We start from the raw sequence: 18,493 nt of genomic DNA on the forward strand, positions 1-18,493 counted from the left end.
GCCCTCCCGCCCTCTAAGGGCAATACGGTGATTTTAACCGTAGTGGACCGGTTCTCGAAGGCGACTCATTTTATTCCCTTGCCCAAATTACCTTCAGCCAAGGAAACAGCGGTAGCTGTCATTGACCACGTCTTCCGTATACATGGCCTTCCGACAGACGTGGTTTCTGACAGGGGTCCCCAATTTGTGTCCAAATTTTGGCGAGAATTTTGTAAATTGTTAGGAGCGACTGTTAGTCTTTCTTCCGGGTTCCATCCCCAGAGCAATGGTCAAACCGAGCGAGCCAATCAGGATGTCGAAAGGGTTTTGCGATGTTTGGCTTCCAATAATCCTTCGTCCTGGTGTCAGCAACTCTCAATTGTGGAGTACGCACACAATTCTTTACCAGTGTCATCTACGGGCATGTCTCCATTTAAGTGTAGTTTAGGGTACCAACCACCTAATTTTGTCAGTACGGAATCCGAGGTTTCGGTCCCCTCCGCACACGCACTAGTCCAGAGGTGTCACCGCACCTGGACCAGAGCTCGCAGAGCTCTGCTCCAGGCTAGGTCGCGCACCAAGGCTAAGGCCGATCGCCACCGGTCGAAGCCTCCCCGTTACGTCGTCGGTCAAAGAGTGTGGCTTTCAACCCAGAATATTCAGATGCGTTCCATTTCGAATAAGCTTGCTCCCAAATTTATTGGCCCATTTTCTGTTACCAAAATCATTAATCCGGTAACAGTGCGTCTTAGCCTTCGTCCGGCGTACAGGAGGGTTCATCCCGTGTTCCATGTGTCCAAAATTAAACCGGTGATTTTCTCCCGTCTTAACCCGCCTGCCCCGGTTTCCCCCCCGCCTCTTATCGTTAATGGGGAAACCACATATTTGGTTAATCGTATTCTGGACTCTAGTCGGAGGGGACGCGGATTTCAGTACTTGGTGGATTGGGAAGGTTACGGTCCGGAGGAGAGAAGGTGGGTTCCTGCTCGGGACATACTGGATCACCGCCTTATTGATGATTACAATCTACAGGTAAAGCAGGCTGGGAACGTCAGGTGACGTCCTAGGGGAAGGGGGTACTGTCACGGTAGGAAATCCATTGTTTCCTCCGTGTCATGTTTTGTTTGTTTTTGTACTCACGTAGTCTCCATGTGCTCGTCTGGTTGATTGTTGTCACCTGTGTGTTGATTGTCTCGCTCCAGCTGATCCTCATCTCCACTCAGCTACATAAACTCACTCATCTCTCCGTCTGTTGTCAGATCCTCACTCATGTCTCCGCTCCCTAGCTGGATTACCGTCTCCCGTGTTCGTGTGCTGGATTGTGTTCGTGTTGTCGTCTTCGTGTCAGTGTTCCGGTCCGTTCCTGGTTTCATCCATTTGACCGTCTTCACCTTCACCATCGACTTCACCATCCAGCTCTTCTCACGCCACCGTAGACCTTCTTTTCCATTGCCAACATTCTGGACTCTGATTTCAATAAACTTCATCTGATTGCCTGCAATTGCTTCCTCCTCTTTTACTAGTCGTCACACTATAATTTTACACAGAACTAGAGGAAGTATTTAGTGAAGTTTATATTGTGAAACATAATACAGAACTTTGCATAGAACTTTTCAAAGATTTACCAATCCAGACCATTTAAAAGATAAAAGTCAGGATCTTATAGACCAAGATATTTAGTTTCAATTTTGATTGTTTAATTAAATGTGCTCTGATTTCGGAATTGCAGTGATCGAGTCACTCTCCCACTTTTTAATTATATTTAGGCATTGTGATTACTTGAATATATAGTCACTCAAAATCAAATACGTTATTGCGCTGAAACCCCCTCACTCATAAATCATCATGACGGTCTTCTGAATCTGATCCCTCGTGATTGGGTAAAATTGTGGCTGCAAAGTCAGCATCAGCACCTTTGCAGTGTGTGTGTGTGTGTGTGCTTTTTTAGTAACGACTTGCTTACTGATTGGATGCAATGCATGCACACATGAGTTTGTTTGTTAACTATACAACTTAAATGTTTGAAAATCCGCACAATCAAATTCAAAAACCATCCAATCTAGCATCCAGTCTGCTTCTGTGAATGGTAAAGTCTGCACTCTCGACTTACACAGCAGCACCATTGCACTGCAAAGATGTATCGGGAGAAGCGCAACTATTAGACGACTGAACGTAATTTCCAAAAGTCAAATATTCCCCTTCAACCGTCGAATAACATTTGCAACACATCCTCACGGCACAACTTTTTATAAGCCATTTTGCAATTTTCTCTCACAAATCTAACAATTTACTCACACAGTATGGACTGAACTGCTTTCGCATCAATGACACGATAGCTCTCTTGCTCTGCTATTTTCTCAAACACTTTGAATAGGAACAAGACAAAATTTTGGTCTAGAATCAAAGTACTACATGTCTCCCATGTAGTGTTAGGAAATACAAATTAGATATTACACCATATTAGGAACTACAGTCTATTTTATTAAGTATGATGTCACAATTTTGCGACTTTGGCACTGAGAGGGTTAATGACCTGAACAAAGAACAAGCTGGTCTGACATAAACGTTATTCTGGTCAGTGTCTAGTCTTTCCCCTCCAAGAAATTGCCTCTAGAAAGGCCCTGCACAGGCCTCAAATCTAGGCCCTAAGACATAAATAAGTCAAGGCCCGTTGGGCTCTCTCCCACCTTTAATACCACGAATGAGGCACCGACCAAGGCACCGAACCCCCAACTGCTCCCTGGGCGCAGCAGCATAAATAGCTGCTCACTGCTCCGCATGTGTTTTCATGGTGTGTTTATGTTCACTGCGGTTTGTGTGCACTTAGGATTGGTTAAATGCAGAGCACTAATTCCAAGTACGGTTAACGATACTTGGCCACTTGGCACTTTGCGGTTGCAGACAAATTTTCAAGGTCTGTCAAAAACCCCTTATCACCGTTAAATCTGTGCTCGTTGCGGTCGCTGATGCTTGTCAAATATGAGCATGTCAGCGACGTGAACTCAACCTGTCTCAAGCAGTCACAGACACTGCAATATTTTCACACCTTTTTATTTAAAACATTTTGCTCCGTTTACATTTTTATGTTTATTACATAAACCTGCATGTGTTATTTCATAGTTTTGAGTTTTGTTGCGTTTATGTGTTCATGACGTCAAGGTTAGATTATTGTAATGCTGTACTGGGTGGTGTAGCCGCACTGGGTTGTACATTATAATTAACTCAAATGATATATAGGGAATTTTAATGATTAATCAGGAATATGATTAATATATATATATTTCATATGACCAGTGTTAATTTTGACACGAAATTTTTATTTAGTTTTAGTCTTAGTCTTTTGACTATAATTCTTTTTAGTTTTAGTCAAGTTTTAGTCATCTGATTTGTTTTAATTTTAGTCTTATTTTAGTCGACTAAAATTGCTTGGTATTTTAGTCGACTAAAATAAGACTAAAATCAGTAACAGATTTACTAGACAATTTTTTACAGCTGGTATAGGAAACAAACTTAACCAAAATATATAAAACACAAATTCAACTTTATTTCAACACAACTGTGTCTTTATTTCGATTCAAAAGCTTTTATGCAGCAACAAACACTGTCATGATAATGTAAACAATAACTAGCTGCCAACTGACCATCAATAAAAGAAAAATAAAGTTAGGTACAGGACCTTAAAGCTTACAGCTGAGCTGAACAATAAGTGCATACATTTAAAGTAAATATTTATTAAGTTGGGTGGATAAAAAAAGTAACAAGATTTTATAAGGTATTAATTTGTCTAGCAATATTGTATGTTTTAAATACTACAATATTGCTAGATTAGTATGTATAATGATAGGATGTGAACATTCACGTTTCACATGACTAATATAGAAATATTTGTGATATTGTCAACAAGTAGAACATTATAAAATATACTAAACATTAGTATTAATCAAATGTATTTATCATGATATTACGTATTAGAATTGTGCTCTCATCTAACTTGAAGAAGGGGCTATTTTACAGTACTTTTTAGTTCGTAATATTTAATGCTACAACATCTACGCACTGCAGTCTTCCAATTTTGCCTAGCTCAGTAAACAAAAGAACATCGTTGTGAAATTACATTTGAGAAAATGTCCAGGTGGCTCATCTGTAAATGTTTTTTCAAATTGGTTGTGTTCTTGCCACGAATGAGCGCTCCGTGTGCTTTACGCTTTGTTTTGTTTTGTTCGTCGTCAAACGTGAAGTGAACTGTGGACATTTTGTCGCTCTTTTAGACATCACCTCTTCGAATGCCGTCTTCCCTGGAGCTCATTTAAAAACTGAAAACCTTCGCTTCACGTCTCAATAAGTCAGGCTCGGATTTGTTCTCTTCTCTCATGCAGTCTCGCCTATTCTGTTTTGCCGGTTCTTTTGTTCATTCCTCGCATCTCTCCGGTCTGCTGATTTGATTTTCGTCACAGTCTATTTTCGTCTCGTCCTTTATTCGTTGACGATAATGTCAATCAATTTAGTCATAGTTTTAGTCTCCATCAGTGCCTTCTTTTTTAGTTTTCGTTTCGTTTTCGTCCGCAAAAATATATTCGTGACGAAAATAATGACGAAAATATTTAGTCAACGAAATTAACACTGCATATGACAGATTAAAATTATGAAAATGAAAAATAGGTCAATTGTATATATCAATAACTCATTGCAAGGCACTGTAATTTACTCAATACATCAATATTCCATTCTTCATATCAATTATAGTGATATCTCTTACTGTGAATTACCGCAAATCAAACAGTGGTTTGTCCAGCAAACGGCCGTAAGATTAACTTAACTTTCAATAGGGTTATCACTTCTTATTATTCAAGGAAAAAAAAAATTCTGGCCATGAAACACATTCTCCTATCATTATGAAATTTCAGTTACTGGAAAATAACGAGCTTGTAGCTAAAGATCAGACATTTCATTGACTCTTGATATGAGCATTTTAGACAGAAGCAATCATGAATATATATTGGTTTTTTATAATTGAACTAATAATACATCAAACTACAAATCACACAGAGTAAATACGGGTAGGACAATACAGACAGTAAACTTTGTACAAGACATAACGGAATCCAAATGAGTGAGAGAGGATGAGAGAGAGGTGAGAGAATAGGCGCGATCACAGAATTACGAGCTCAGTTATGCAACTCACAGACAGTAACCCTTGAAAGACAACAACGAATCAAATCATCATATTAAGTGGGGAAAACGTTCCTTTGTCTCTGGGGAAATACCCCCACACGTGAGTTATAGCTGACAGAATTGAACATTTTTCTTAAGAAAGATTGTATTTCTGAAATGATGCATCTTTTTGTAATTTGTCGTCGAGATTCGACACAGTCGGATTTTTACTATTATAAAGATACCATAAATGACATATTACACACATTTAAAGTTTGATTAACACATGATAAAACTGCAGATACTCCAATTTATATGGGGAAACATCTACTGCACAAAAAGGCAATACTCAATACATTTATAATACATTGAGAAAATAAAAGGTTACTATTCTCTTTTCTAAGAGTTAGCTTTCCTGTCCTGTTTCCCATAGGTCGTAAAGTGATCTGGTCAGGGGGGTAGGGTTACAACTCATGATTCTATGTGAGAACATTCATTCCAAAAACATTTCCCATTTACAAGTCAGCAATTTATAATCCTCGCATAATCAATCACCTTTATTTATATAGTGCTTTAAACAAAATACATTGCGTCAAAGCAATGAACAACATTCATTTGGAAAACAGTGTCTCAGTAATGCAAAATGATAGTTAAAGGCAGTTCATCATTGAATTCAGTTATGTCATCTCTGTTCAGTTTAAATAGTGTCTGTGCATATATTTGCAATCAAGTAAATGATATCGCTGTAGATGAAGTGACCCCAACTAAGCAAGCCAGAGGTGACAGCGGCAAGGAACCGAAACTCCATCGGTGACAGAATGGAGAAAAAAACCTTGGGAGAAACAAGGCTCAGTTGGGGGGCCAGTTCTCCTCTGACCAGACGAAACCAGTAGTTCAATTCCAGGCTGCAGCAAAGTCAGATTGTGCAGAAGAATCATCTGTTTCCTGTGGTCTTGTCCTGGTGTTCCTCTGAGACAAAGTCTTTACAGGGGATCTGTATCTTATATATGTTTTTTTCCTCATCATGACATATTTTTGGACTGATGCGACTTATAATCAGGTGCGACTTATAGTCCGAAAAATACGGTAATTAGATTACAGTTGAGTTGCAAACCCCTGAAAATCTTTAGATGTTTTACAATCTTCATTGACATGGTCGTAACAGTAAACACAAAGACATCAGATGCCAGATACCAGACACGTTTCTACGCACTACTTGAGATTAAATATTTAGCCTTTTGTTTAATGTTGTAAAAGTTTAGACATTTTACGATACAAATGATTTAAATAGAATTAAATAAAACAACACTTTTTTCCAACAAGGATTTTTGTTGAGACAAAAAAATTAAATCGTATAGGTTAACCTAATTTTAAAGTAAAAACATCGGTTGCTTTGAACATTAACACAGAAAGGCATACATTACTGGTAGATTTGCAAATACGGTCTGAGATTACACTCAATTTTCGTTCACACTCTGTACATCATAAAACAAAACAAATGTAAAATAAATACATAAAACAACACTGAAGAAAAAATAAAAATAAAATATATATAAAGATAACGAACGAAACCAGGGGAGTAACAGATTTTCACATTAAAGGGTCGTTTTCACTCAATATCCTGTTAATCTTGAGTACCTATAGAGTAGTACTGCATCCTTCATAACTGCAAAAAGTCTTTAGTTTTTTATATTTATAAGAGAAAGATAGTCTGTACCGTTTTTTCCCGGGAAAAACCCGAGCGACTGGAGGTGTGACGTGTGGGCGGAGCTAAAGAATCACCTGCTGGAGATGACTTGAAAAACAATTTATTGTTGTGATCGTATATTAATGTCTTCGTGTTTGCTTAAGTTTCCTCTGAGCACCACAGTGATAGCTGGACACTTTTGTCCATATTAGGAATTTCCTGATATCAGCGCAAGAGCACACTCCGGCTTCGAGTATGAATGAAACACACACTGCATGAGAGTTTAGCGCTCTGTGATGTTCATCTCGCTGTGTTCTGGGTCTGAATGAAATACCAGGTTATGCACAGACTTTCATGTCTCTTTGAGTTTGAATCTATATTTATTCACACCAGCTCTTAAAAAAAAGTGATGTCATGCCGCATGCGTTGCGGTTTCTGTGTGGAGTCAAAAAGATCTAACTCTGTGCCACCGCATAACTAAAGATGTGTAAAAAATTTATGAGTATATATTAGTGCTGTCAAAATTAGCGCGTTAACGCATTCGATTAATTTGAAATATTTAACGCGTTAAAAAAAAATAACGCAATTAACGCGGTTGCAGTTTTTTTTATTTCCAGTTGTGGTCTATGTGTGTTCAACGTGCAAAGAAATATGGATAAGACCAAGGAAGGACTTTTAGACGGAAAGTTTCAGTTTAAAATTCTGCCGGATTACTCTTCAGTCTGCCACAAGAGCTCATGAACTCAAATGTCATTGTTTAAAAAAAAACAAAAAAAACAATGACTGTAACAGTGCGTAAATCAGACCTTTCTGTAACGCTAACGTTAATAAGCTTAAACGAAAATAACGAAATAATTGTGTAGCGGAGTATTTTTTGTACACAGTGCCGCGAACTGTCAATCACTCCTGTACGCGTGCATCACTGTCCTCCTCAGCTGCAGCAACTTGCGCTCTCTCTCTTCATCAAGCTTTAAAACAAAAAGGGGACAAAAAGATCATATTGTCTTTGTGCATAGGCTATAGATTAATTAGATAAATGAATATCTAAATTTGTGCCTTGCCGTCTACGGTATTTTTTTAGAACTTAGAAAAAAGATGCTGCAGCCAATGAACCGCCAGCGGGGGCTGCAGGACGACTCAACCTCCGCGGACAGTTTTTAATGTTTATCAGACAATAAATACTCAAGATTTTGCTTTAGTATAACTCACAACGAGTTTCACACACCTTCTCCGGCCACGTTGAGTTGTTGACACTTAACAGTGGGAAAAGCGACACATGCGCTATTCACTTGTATAACTTAAGGGTGAATGGGCAATGTAGTTTCTGCTCTGAGTGGGATGAATTAGGAAGCTTGCATTGTGAAGGGCGCTCTGAAAATCGGCAGTGCAGGTAAAAGATTAAAACCTCTATTAAAACAGATGTCCAAATGAGCGTACCGGTACGCTATAAGCACGTTCTGGGCGCACGGAGAGGTGGCGGTACGCTCAAGAGCTATATTTGGAAGTGGCAGTACTGAGTACGGGTGCATACCGGCCCATTTAAAGCACTGGCAATGACTATACTTTGGATTTTTTTTGCAGTCCACTTAGAATTCAACATGGAAATCATTTTTGTTTTTTATTGGCATTGATTGTTTTGAAATTCAAATGGTACTTACATGCCTGTGTTTTTATTTCTGTAATAAATATGGCTTTCAAGCCAACAGTTAATTTGGAGGATATTGATGGTTTATTGCAGGAATGTTGTTTACATGAGAAAATCTGTGTTACAAGTTAAATAAAAATTCCAATAAACAATCATATTTTGAATTTAAATAGTTTCTTTGTCTTGAGTTTACATTAATTATTTATATTTTACATTTAAATATCCAAAAAGTTTCAGTCTTTTAATTGCGATTAATCGCGATTAATCGCGATTAATTTTTAAAAATTGTGCGATTAATTAGTTAATTTTTTTTAATCGATTGACAGCACTAGTATATATATATATATATATATATATATATATATATATATATATTATATATATATATATATATATATATATATATATATATATATATATATATATATATATATATATATATATATATATATATAGAGGCTCTGGTAGACCCGTGATGATCTGACTGGGTTCAGGAAAATCAACTGTGACTTGACTTGGCTCATGAAGATCAACTGTGACTTGATTTAACTCTGGGAGGTTAATGGTGACTTGACCTGACTCTGGACGGTCAACAGTGAGCTGACTAGATTCTGGGAAATCAACGAGGACCTGATCAACAGTAACCTGATTAGACTCTGGGAAATCAACGGGGAATTTGACTTGACTCATGAAGTTTAACTGTTGTTTTACTTGACTTTTGGGTGTTAGTAGTGACTTGACCTGACTCTGGAGGATCAGCAGTGACTTGACCTGACTCTGGAGGATCAGCAGTGACTCTGGAAAGTCAACAGGGACCCGACTCGACTCCGGAAAGTCAACAGGGACCTGACTCGACTCCGGAAAGCCCACTGTGGCTGCCATCTTCTGCAGTGGCTCTGGGCTAGCAGCCACCTTGTGCAGTGGCTCTGGGTTGGCGGCCACACTCCCGAGAATCTCTAGGATTTTGGATGGCATAGAAAAATAATTAAAAAATGTTTCAGCGGCCGTCTTGTCTTGCTACATTATATTTTCCAGCGACGATAGGATACAATTGCTGTTCTTAACTCACTCTAAAAAGATAAACGCACAGATGTGAATACATGCAACTTCCATCTTTCTCTCTCTCTCTCTCTCTCTCTCTCTGTGTGTGTGTGCGCGCGTGCATGTGCTGCTGAGCGAGTGGGCGGAGTTGGCGTCTGAGCGAGCGAGGTTCAACGGTGTGTGTGTATTTTTTCGAACTTTTCTTATTGTTTTTTGTTTATGGGTATTTGTTTTATTGTGGTTTATGGTTGGTTAAAGAAAGGTTAGTTTGAGAACAGTAGTTTTGATATGCGGCCGCCTGCTTTTGCTGGCTGGCATGGCGGTACCGGCGTTGTCAGCTTTTGACAAGCTGAGTAGACGGCATGGGATTAAAGTACTTGCTGAGACACAATGCTCAGTGGAGCAGTGTAGTTTAGCGGTGGCAGATGTGGTGGGATGTGAGAGTATAATATCTGTGTCTCGGATGAACAGCGCTGTTGTGTTGTTTTTAGACAGCATTGATAAAGTGAATTTAGTAGTAGAAAATGGAAAATGGCATGATTCTAAATAATGAAAATGAAGAATTAAACCTGGTTATGAAATTCAAAGTTGATAATTTTGGTTATGTGATTTTTTCGACCTTTAGCATGATGAAATGCTTCGGCTGCGGGATGGAAGGTCACACTATTAGAGCATGTCCAGATAAAGAAATACAAAGTGCATTTCAGAATAACGTGGCAACGGAAGGGACGAGCGCTGACAGTGTTAGAGCACGTAATCCCAAACTCACTGCAGAGAGTAACGGTAGTGAAGTTGTGGAGACGATGGAGGTGAATACTATGGCAATTGACGATACAACGGTGGTAAATGGAGATGCAAATACCATGGTAAATGCTGTCGTAAATATTGTTTCAAACGATGGTGAAGGAAAAGATGATGATTCGTTACAGAAAAATGAAGTTGCTGCTGTTGTGGCTGAGGCGGGTAGTGATGGTTTGGATATGGCGGAGGATGAATCTATGTTTAAAAACCCCTGCAATGAAAAGAAAGACAAGCAAAAGAGGGAGAAAGAAAAAAGCAAAGAAAATAGTGGAGGGTAACGGCTTAAATGTTGAAGAGGATGAAGTTGATTCAGACACTAGTTGTTTAATGAATCTGCTCAGGGAAGTGAGTGTGAGTCTTGAGACTCTTCTGTGGCTGTGAGGAGGTCGGGAAGAATTGCTTATAAATTGGAGAAAATTAAGATGTTTCTGCAGAATACTAAAGGAATGAAAGGGGTGAAAGTAGAGGAATTTTTTCTGGATAGGCAAAGATTCTTGGACTCAGCTAAAATATTGATGAAGGAGACAGGGGAGTGTGGATTTACAGATCAAAAAATTTTCAGATTAAAGAAAATACTGCATAATATCAAACTAAATATGCTTAATGAAGAATTTGAGATGGATTGAATTTTTTTTCCCTCTTGTCTTTCTTATCTTTGTTTGTTGTCCTGCAGAGACGTTTTTTCCCACTATAATGAGCAGAATTAAAATAGGTATTTTAATTTAAATGGAGCAAGGGATGTTTATAAAAGGGCCATTCTTTTTCAATTGATAAAAAAAAAAAAAATTGATGTTATGATGATACAGGAAACTCATAGTGACTGTGCTAACGAAATTGAATGGAAGGAGTGGGAAGGTGAAATTATATTGAGCCACAAAAGTGCGGTTAGTGGAGGAGTGGCTATTCTTTTTCAGAAGAATTTTTTACCAATATCCTATGAAGTTGAAAATGTGGTGGATTGACATTTAATGATTTTAAAGGCACAGTTTGAGAAATTCAAATTAGTCTTATTAACGTTTATGCTCCTACTTTAGGGATAAATAGAGCGGCTCTTTTAAATAAAATTGATATTTTATTGTCTAATTGTCGTACTGAAGATTACATGTTTATGGGTGGGGATTTTAATTGTACCGAAAATTACAATTTAGATTGAAATCATTCAGAGCCACATATGGCGTCACAGAGAGCGATTGTTAAGCTTAGTAATGCACATGATTTGTGTGATATTTGGAGAGCTTTGAATGGAAATGAGAAACAATATACTTGGGCTCAGACAAGAGAAAAGTGTATCTTATTGGCTAGGCCTGATAGATTTTATTGTTTTAAACACCAATTTAACATTGTTAAAAGCTGTGATATAAAATCAGTAGGTCTTTTCTGATCATTCCATTGTCATTGTTAATGGTTTTATCGCCAACAAAAAGTCTAAAAGTGCGTATTGGCAATTTAACGTTTCTCTTCTTGAAGATCATGTTTTTAAGGAGGTTTTTTGTGAGTTTTGGAAAACTTTTAAGGTTAAGAAGAAATGTTACACCTCAATTCAACAATGGTGGGACTGTGGTAAAACTCAAATACAGCAACTGTGCCAGCAATACACATTCAATGTATCCCGGGATATTGCAAGATCATTGGAAGAATTAGAGACTGAAATTGTGAAATTACAGAGTTTAGTAGATTCTACAAGGAATCAAAAATGGTTTGATGCTCTTAAATCCAAGAGAAGAGTAATTAGTGAACGTTGATTCGTTCACGCTTTCAAAGTGTTGTACAAATGGATTCCCCTACAAAGTATTTTTTCTGTTTAGAGAAAAAAAGTGGCCAAAGTAGGTATATTAATACCCTCCTTTCAGATAGTGGTCAAGAACTCACAGTTTTGAGTGAGATTAGAAAAAGGGCTAGGCTATTTTATGCCGATTTATATAAAAGTGAGGTCAAAGAAGAGGAAGATTTGAATAAAGTTTTCCTTGAAGACCTGCCTAAAGTTTCAAAAGGTGCGAACACTAAATTAAAGAGACCTTTATCTAAAGGAGAACTTTATGCAGCTCTAAAAAGTATGGAAAATGGTAAAACACCTGGGCCCGTATTCATAAAGATTCTAAGAATCCTCTCAGAAAACTCTTAATTTAGCTTAAAAACTTTTACGTAGGAGTCTTAGCTTAAAAGCGATTCGGGACCGATCTGAGAGCAACTCTGAGTAAGAAAAAGTGAGGAGGCGGGGTTGACCCTGTTGCTATGTATGACACAATCTTTTGAAGACTGTGATTGGTTGGTTGTCCAAGAAGGAAAAAAAGAGTGATTTTAAGTATAGGCTCTATTCTAATTCTCACTTTGAATTTACATGCGTAATTTATCCTATTTGGCCGTTCTCTCACATATACACACTCTTTCTAATTACAGTGATTGCTGTCCTATTTAAGAGGCAGTTTGAATGTTGGTTTTAATGTATCAAACATGAAATCAAAACCAAGAAAGGAGAGAAAGCCAAACAGTGTTTATTGTTAGCACAGTTAGTGGATGAACACAAGGCCATTCTTAAAGGAAAATTTGGGCCGGGTGTCACAGCAAGGGACAAGAAGCAGACATGGGAGTGTATAGCACAAACTATTAACGGTTCATTCCCCCTGCCTGTGCGCATCTATAAGCCTGCTATATTCATAAATGCAGTTTTTTGAGCCTGCAAGGTGGGAATGTCCAGTGGAAACGAAATGAACTGCGACACAATAAGATGTTCTAAAAGTGCTGTAATTGTGTGTGATCACTCTGCTTACAGAAAGTTGTGACAGACCCAAATCATCACTATTGCATTGTTGCATTTTCCCAGTTGCCAAATATCATAATGTAGTGATTACTTTAATTTATATATTAAATTATAAATTATTATATAATCTATACTGTCTTATTAACTCACTGTCATCCATTGTCTGCAACACATTTCTTCTGTCTCTTCTTCTTTCTGCCATTTTCTCCTCTGCTAAAGAAACTCTTAAGCCTCTTAAAAGTCCTCGTCTGTGCTCCTAACAAGTTTGACCTTAAGACCTCTTTTAAGGGTTAAGATGCTTTCTGAATTACTTTTTCATTACTAGGATTTTTTCTTTAATTTTAAGAGTAAACGCCCACATTTCTAAGAATTTTCTTAGAATTTTGTCACTAGGAGCTACTTTTTGCATTAAGATTCTTTATGAATACGGGCCCTGGGATTGATGGTCTCCCGGTGGATTTTTACAAAACATTTTGGGGTGTGTTAGGAGATGATTTACTGGAAGTGTTTGATAATAGTCTAGCTAAAGGTCACCTGCCGATAGGTTGCAGGAGGGCCGTCATTACGCTACTGCCAAAAAAAGGTGATCTAAGAGAGATTAAAAATTGGCGGCCTGTTTCACTATTATGTGCTGATTTTAAGATTCTCTCAAAGACTTTGGCAAATAGAGTTAGAGAAGTAATTGGGGATATTATCCATGTTGATCAGACATATTGTATACCTAACAGATCTATATTTGATAATGTTCATTTGATTAAGAATATTTTGGATGTTTCTAGTCTGTTGAACATCGATACTGGATTGATTTCTTTAGATCAGGAAAAAGCGTTTGATAGGGTTGAGCATATTTACCTTTGGAATATGCTGGAAGGATTTGGTTTTGAGAAAAGCTTTATTGATATTATTAAAGTGTTGTACCAGGGCATTGAAAGTGTTTTAAAGGTTAATGGTGGTTTGAGCGGGCCTTTTAAAATTTCACGTGTAATTAGACAGGGTTGTGCTTTGTCAGGCATGTTATATGGTATGTCAATTGAACCTCTTTTAGTAAAGATAAGAAATAAAATTGAGGGGTGGGATTTGCCTTTTTCTGGAATATCCTTTAAATTATGTCCCTATGCAGATGATATTGTAGTTTTAATAAAGGGCCAAACAGATTTGGAAGTTTTACAGTCAATTATTAAAGATTTTAGTTTGATTTCATTTGCTAAAATAAATTGGACAAAAAGTGAAGCTGTTGCATTTGGAAATTGGGAAAAAGGTTTACCCACATTACCTGGTGGGTTATTATGGAATAAAAAAGGTTTTAAATACCTTGGAGTTTATTTAGGTAACAGTGAAATGTTGCAAAAAAAACTGGGAAGGTTCTTTGGAGAAAGTGCAAGGTCGACTTGAAAAATGGAGGTGGCTCCTTCCGAAATTGTCTTACAGAGGAAGAACTTTAATAATAAATAATTTAGTAGCTTCTGCTTTGTGGCATCGGCTGGCTTGTGTTGACCCCCCTGCTGTTTTTTTTTTTTTGGAAAACTGCAGTCAATTCTGGTTAATCTGTTTTGGGACAAACTGCATTGGACTCCACAAAGTGTGCAGTTCCTTCAAAAGGAAGAAGGAGGACAAGGACTAATTCACCTGGCTAGTAGAGGTGCAACGTTTCGTCTTCAGTATATCCAAAGATATTTAACTGGACCAAAAAAACCTTGTTTGGAGAGAGGTAACCAGCACAATTTTAAAGCAGGCTGGAGGACTAGGATTGGATTCTACGTTGTTTTTAATGGACTGTAATAAAGTGCCAGTAAATGGATTACCTCCTTTTTATAAAGGACTTTTTAAAGTCTGGAGCTTCTTTATAAAGCAGAGGTTGGAAACAAATGATTCACTCTTTTGGTTATTTGAAGAGCCTTTAATAGGCGGAGCTCGTTTTGATGTGTCTTGTGAAACCATACCTGGAATAAGTTACATGTTGAGGGTTAAAAAAGTTATAAAGTTAAAACAAATTGTTGATATTAGTGGAGTTGATTTTAATAATGTTGAAGAGTTAGCCTCACAAGTGGCTATGGTGTCCCTTCGAAAAATCATTGTGTTTGTGGATCTGATTAAACAGAGATTGAATGTGGAGGAAAGAGCACTTCTTAGGAGTTATTGGAGTGGACAAAGTACTCCTATAGGGATGGACTCATATCCTGATATGTATATCATACCAGATTTTCAAGGATTTTCTGGACCTTTATTAATGTTGAATGGATTACATGTTTTAAAACTATATGAAGTGAAAGGGAGACAGTTATATAAATGTTTTGTCAAGGTTTTTAATAAAAAAAGTGTTAAATGGAATAGTGGATAATGTATGGAAATCTAAATTGGGAGTAGATGAAGATTGTAAACCAAACTGGAGAATGTTATACAAACCACCATTAACAAAAAAAGCAGGAGATATTCAGTGGAAGGTTTTACATGGCACAGTTGCTGTTAATGCCTTTGTTTCTGTCATTAATAATAATGTGCAGTGTGGGTGTCCTTTTTGTGATATGAGAGAGACTGTTTTTCATTGTTTGATGGAATGTGACAGATTGGTTGACTTATTTAGTGTACTTAAGGGGTTGTTTTTTAAATTTGGAGAAGAGTTCTCATTTAAGAGTTTTATTTTTGGACTGAAATATTACTTTTCAATCAGAAAGAAAAGTCAACTTTTAAATTTTTTGGTGGGTCAAGCTAAACTGGCCATTTATATTAGTAGAAAGAACAAGATTGAAAATAAAACAGGACAAGAAGTACTAATAATGTTTAAAGAATTTGTGAAGGCAAGAATTTTAGTTGACTATAAATTTTATAAAGCTATGAATAATTGTGAGTTTTTTTCTGGATCAGTGGTGCTATAATGAGGCTCTCTGTACACTATCTGAAGACAACCTAATCTTTATACCAACATTGGAATGAATTTTGTGTTTTAGTATAGCCCAATAGTTTTGTTCTGTCATTGCTGTCATGTGTATACTATACTATGCTGTTAATAATTTATGAAAATGTGTGTAAATTTATGTATTTATTTATTTTGGATGATTAAGTGAATAAATAGGTATGTTGAAAATCAAAATCTCTCTCTCTCTCTCTCTCTCTCTCTCTCTCTCTCGAATAGGCAATATTTGAGGAATGGTTTAGCGATTTCTAATTATTGGGGGGATTAGTCTACGGCAGTTATCGCCCTGATCAGACATATGCTGTGGCACTATCGTGCAGTCTGTAATGATATGAAGTAATCAAATATTAGCGATTTTTTGCAAACATTTCTTTGAGCAACATGACCATTAATATGAACTCACAATTGAATGTAACATAAAACTTATACTTATAAAATACTTTTCGTTAAATTCTTTATTTATGCCAAAAAAGCTTACATTTGTGTCTTTTTGTTCACTGTAGCAGCCATGTTGCCAAGATAATTAATACCCCTTTGTCTGAAGTGTGGTCCCGAAATATCTTTGTTTGAAGGGCTATCTGGCCCTACCCCTTCCCCTACCCCTCCAACCAAAAGAGAATCGAAAGAGGAAGGGCTAAGGGGTAGAATTGGTATTGGGCCTAAGACTGCTCTGACTTGGTGTGCTATATCTTTTCAGACTGAGTTGACTTTAAGTTTTCTTAAAGATTTATATAAAAAAAAACCATAGACTTACATTGCAAAATGCTCAAATTGACACAAGTCAAATTAGTGCACAAGTCAAAAATTCAAATCTAAACTTCCTAAAGCCCTAGACTCAATTAACCCTTGTATGGTGTTTGGGTCTGTTGGACCCGTTTTAATTTTTTAAAATTATACGATTAATTATTTTTAAAAAACATCAGACTCATTGGCCTTGGCTCATTTTCTGTGAAGAATATAAATCAGAACACATTTTCAATGAAAACACACTGTACAACCCCCCTACACATTTACATTACACACAGGATGTTCAGGTCCACTGGAAATGTCATGTGGAAACTGTAAGTCCTGTGTACTGTTAATGGAGATGATGATTTTGCAATTATACTGTCTTGATTAATGCTTAATTTGCTATAAACAGATGTACTGTAACCTAAGTAGTAATAATGCTTTTGCTTAAGTACAAAGATGTTACCCTGTGATTAATGCTATATGGAAAATGTATTGTGTAATTTCACTTACATTAAGAAAACTGCTTACTTGCATGAAATGTATGTAGTGACTGATTTAGAGTAGAAACACTTATGTATTAGAAATAGTTTTTATGATAAATGGACAATATAGTATTTAAGGTGTATTTCACCGACTGTTAAAGAGGAAAAGGGCTAAAGCAATGCGACATAAACAACTGAAAGCCTCGGCAGAGGAGTTGGCAGCACTCCAGGTGATGACATCAGAAGAACCAGCGTTCGACGTCTGGGTATAAAAGACTGAGAGAGAGACTCGACCGACGGATACTGAACAAGCACAGTATCCCTCGACGCCTGATACCAGCTGATTATACCTTGATTTTGTAACTTTACTATTGTACTTTGATATAACTTTTGTTAATTTTAATAAAACTTGTATTTTATTATTGACAAGTTATGGTCTGCAAGAGTAGTAATTTAAGAGCCGTAAGCAAGAACTGACCACAGGGAAGTCTACTGAGCAAGATGTAAGTATTTTTGAAATGCTTATAGTTTTGTCCAGGGTCGACTTTCCTTACCTACCTGAGAATAATAAAGAAATAGGTAAAAGGTGTATAGATAAAGGAGACACCATAAAACATGGCGCCCAACGTGCTTTAATTGTCTAATTACTGGCCAGAATTAGACAATTGAGCGCTTGGCTAATAGAGTAAGCGTAGTTTACTATTATAAATTACTACATAAAAGACGACTAAGCAGTGAAAAAGCCCAGAAAGGGTGGAAATAGACGAAACACCCAGAAAGGGTGGACCAGTATTTGCGAATACAGCCCAGAAAGGGTAAAAGCTTACTGTTATGAATACAGCCCAGAAAGGGTAAAAGCTTACTGTTATGAATACAGCCCAGAAAGGGTAGAAGCTTAATGTTAAATAGCCCAGAAAGGGTAGAAGCTTAATGTTAAATAGCCCAGAAAGGGTAGAAGCTTACTGTTAAATAGCCCAGAAAGGGTAGAAGCTTACTGTTATGAATACAGCCCAGAAAGGGTAGAAGCTTACTGTTATGAATACAGCCCAGAAAGGGTAGAAGCTTACTGTTATGAATACAGCCCAGAAAGGGTAGAAGCTTACTGTTAAATAGCCCAGAAAGGGCAGCCCAGAAAGGGTTAAATGTGCACATAAGAAATAAAGAGTGAAGATAACAGTAACAGGCCTATAACAAGGCGAAAGAAACTGCTAAGTAGAGTCATATTAAAGAGGCTAAGCTATGGCAGCAAAAGCTAAAGAAAAATCCAGCAATATCTTTATTCAAGAATATACATGAGGCGATTCTC

This window comes from Carassius auratus, unplaced genomic scaffold (genome assembly GCF_003368295.1).
Source record: "Carassius auratus strain Wakin unplaced genomic scaffold, ASM336829v1 scaf_tig00012282, whole genome shotgun sequence".
Classification (NCBI taxonomy): domain Eukaryota; kingdom Metazoa; phylum Chordata; class Actinopteri; order Cypriniformes; family Cyprinidae; genus Carassius; species Carassius auratus.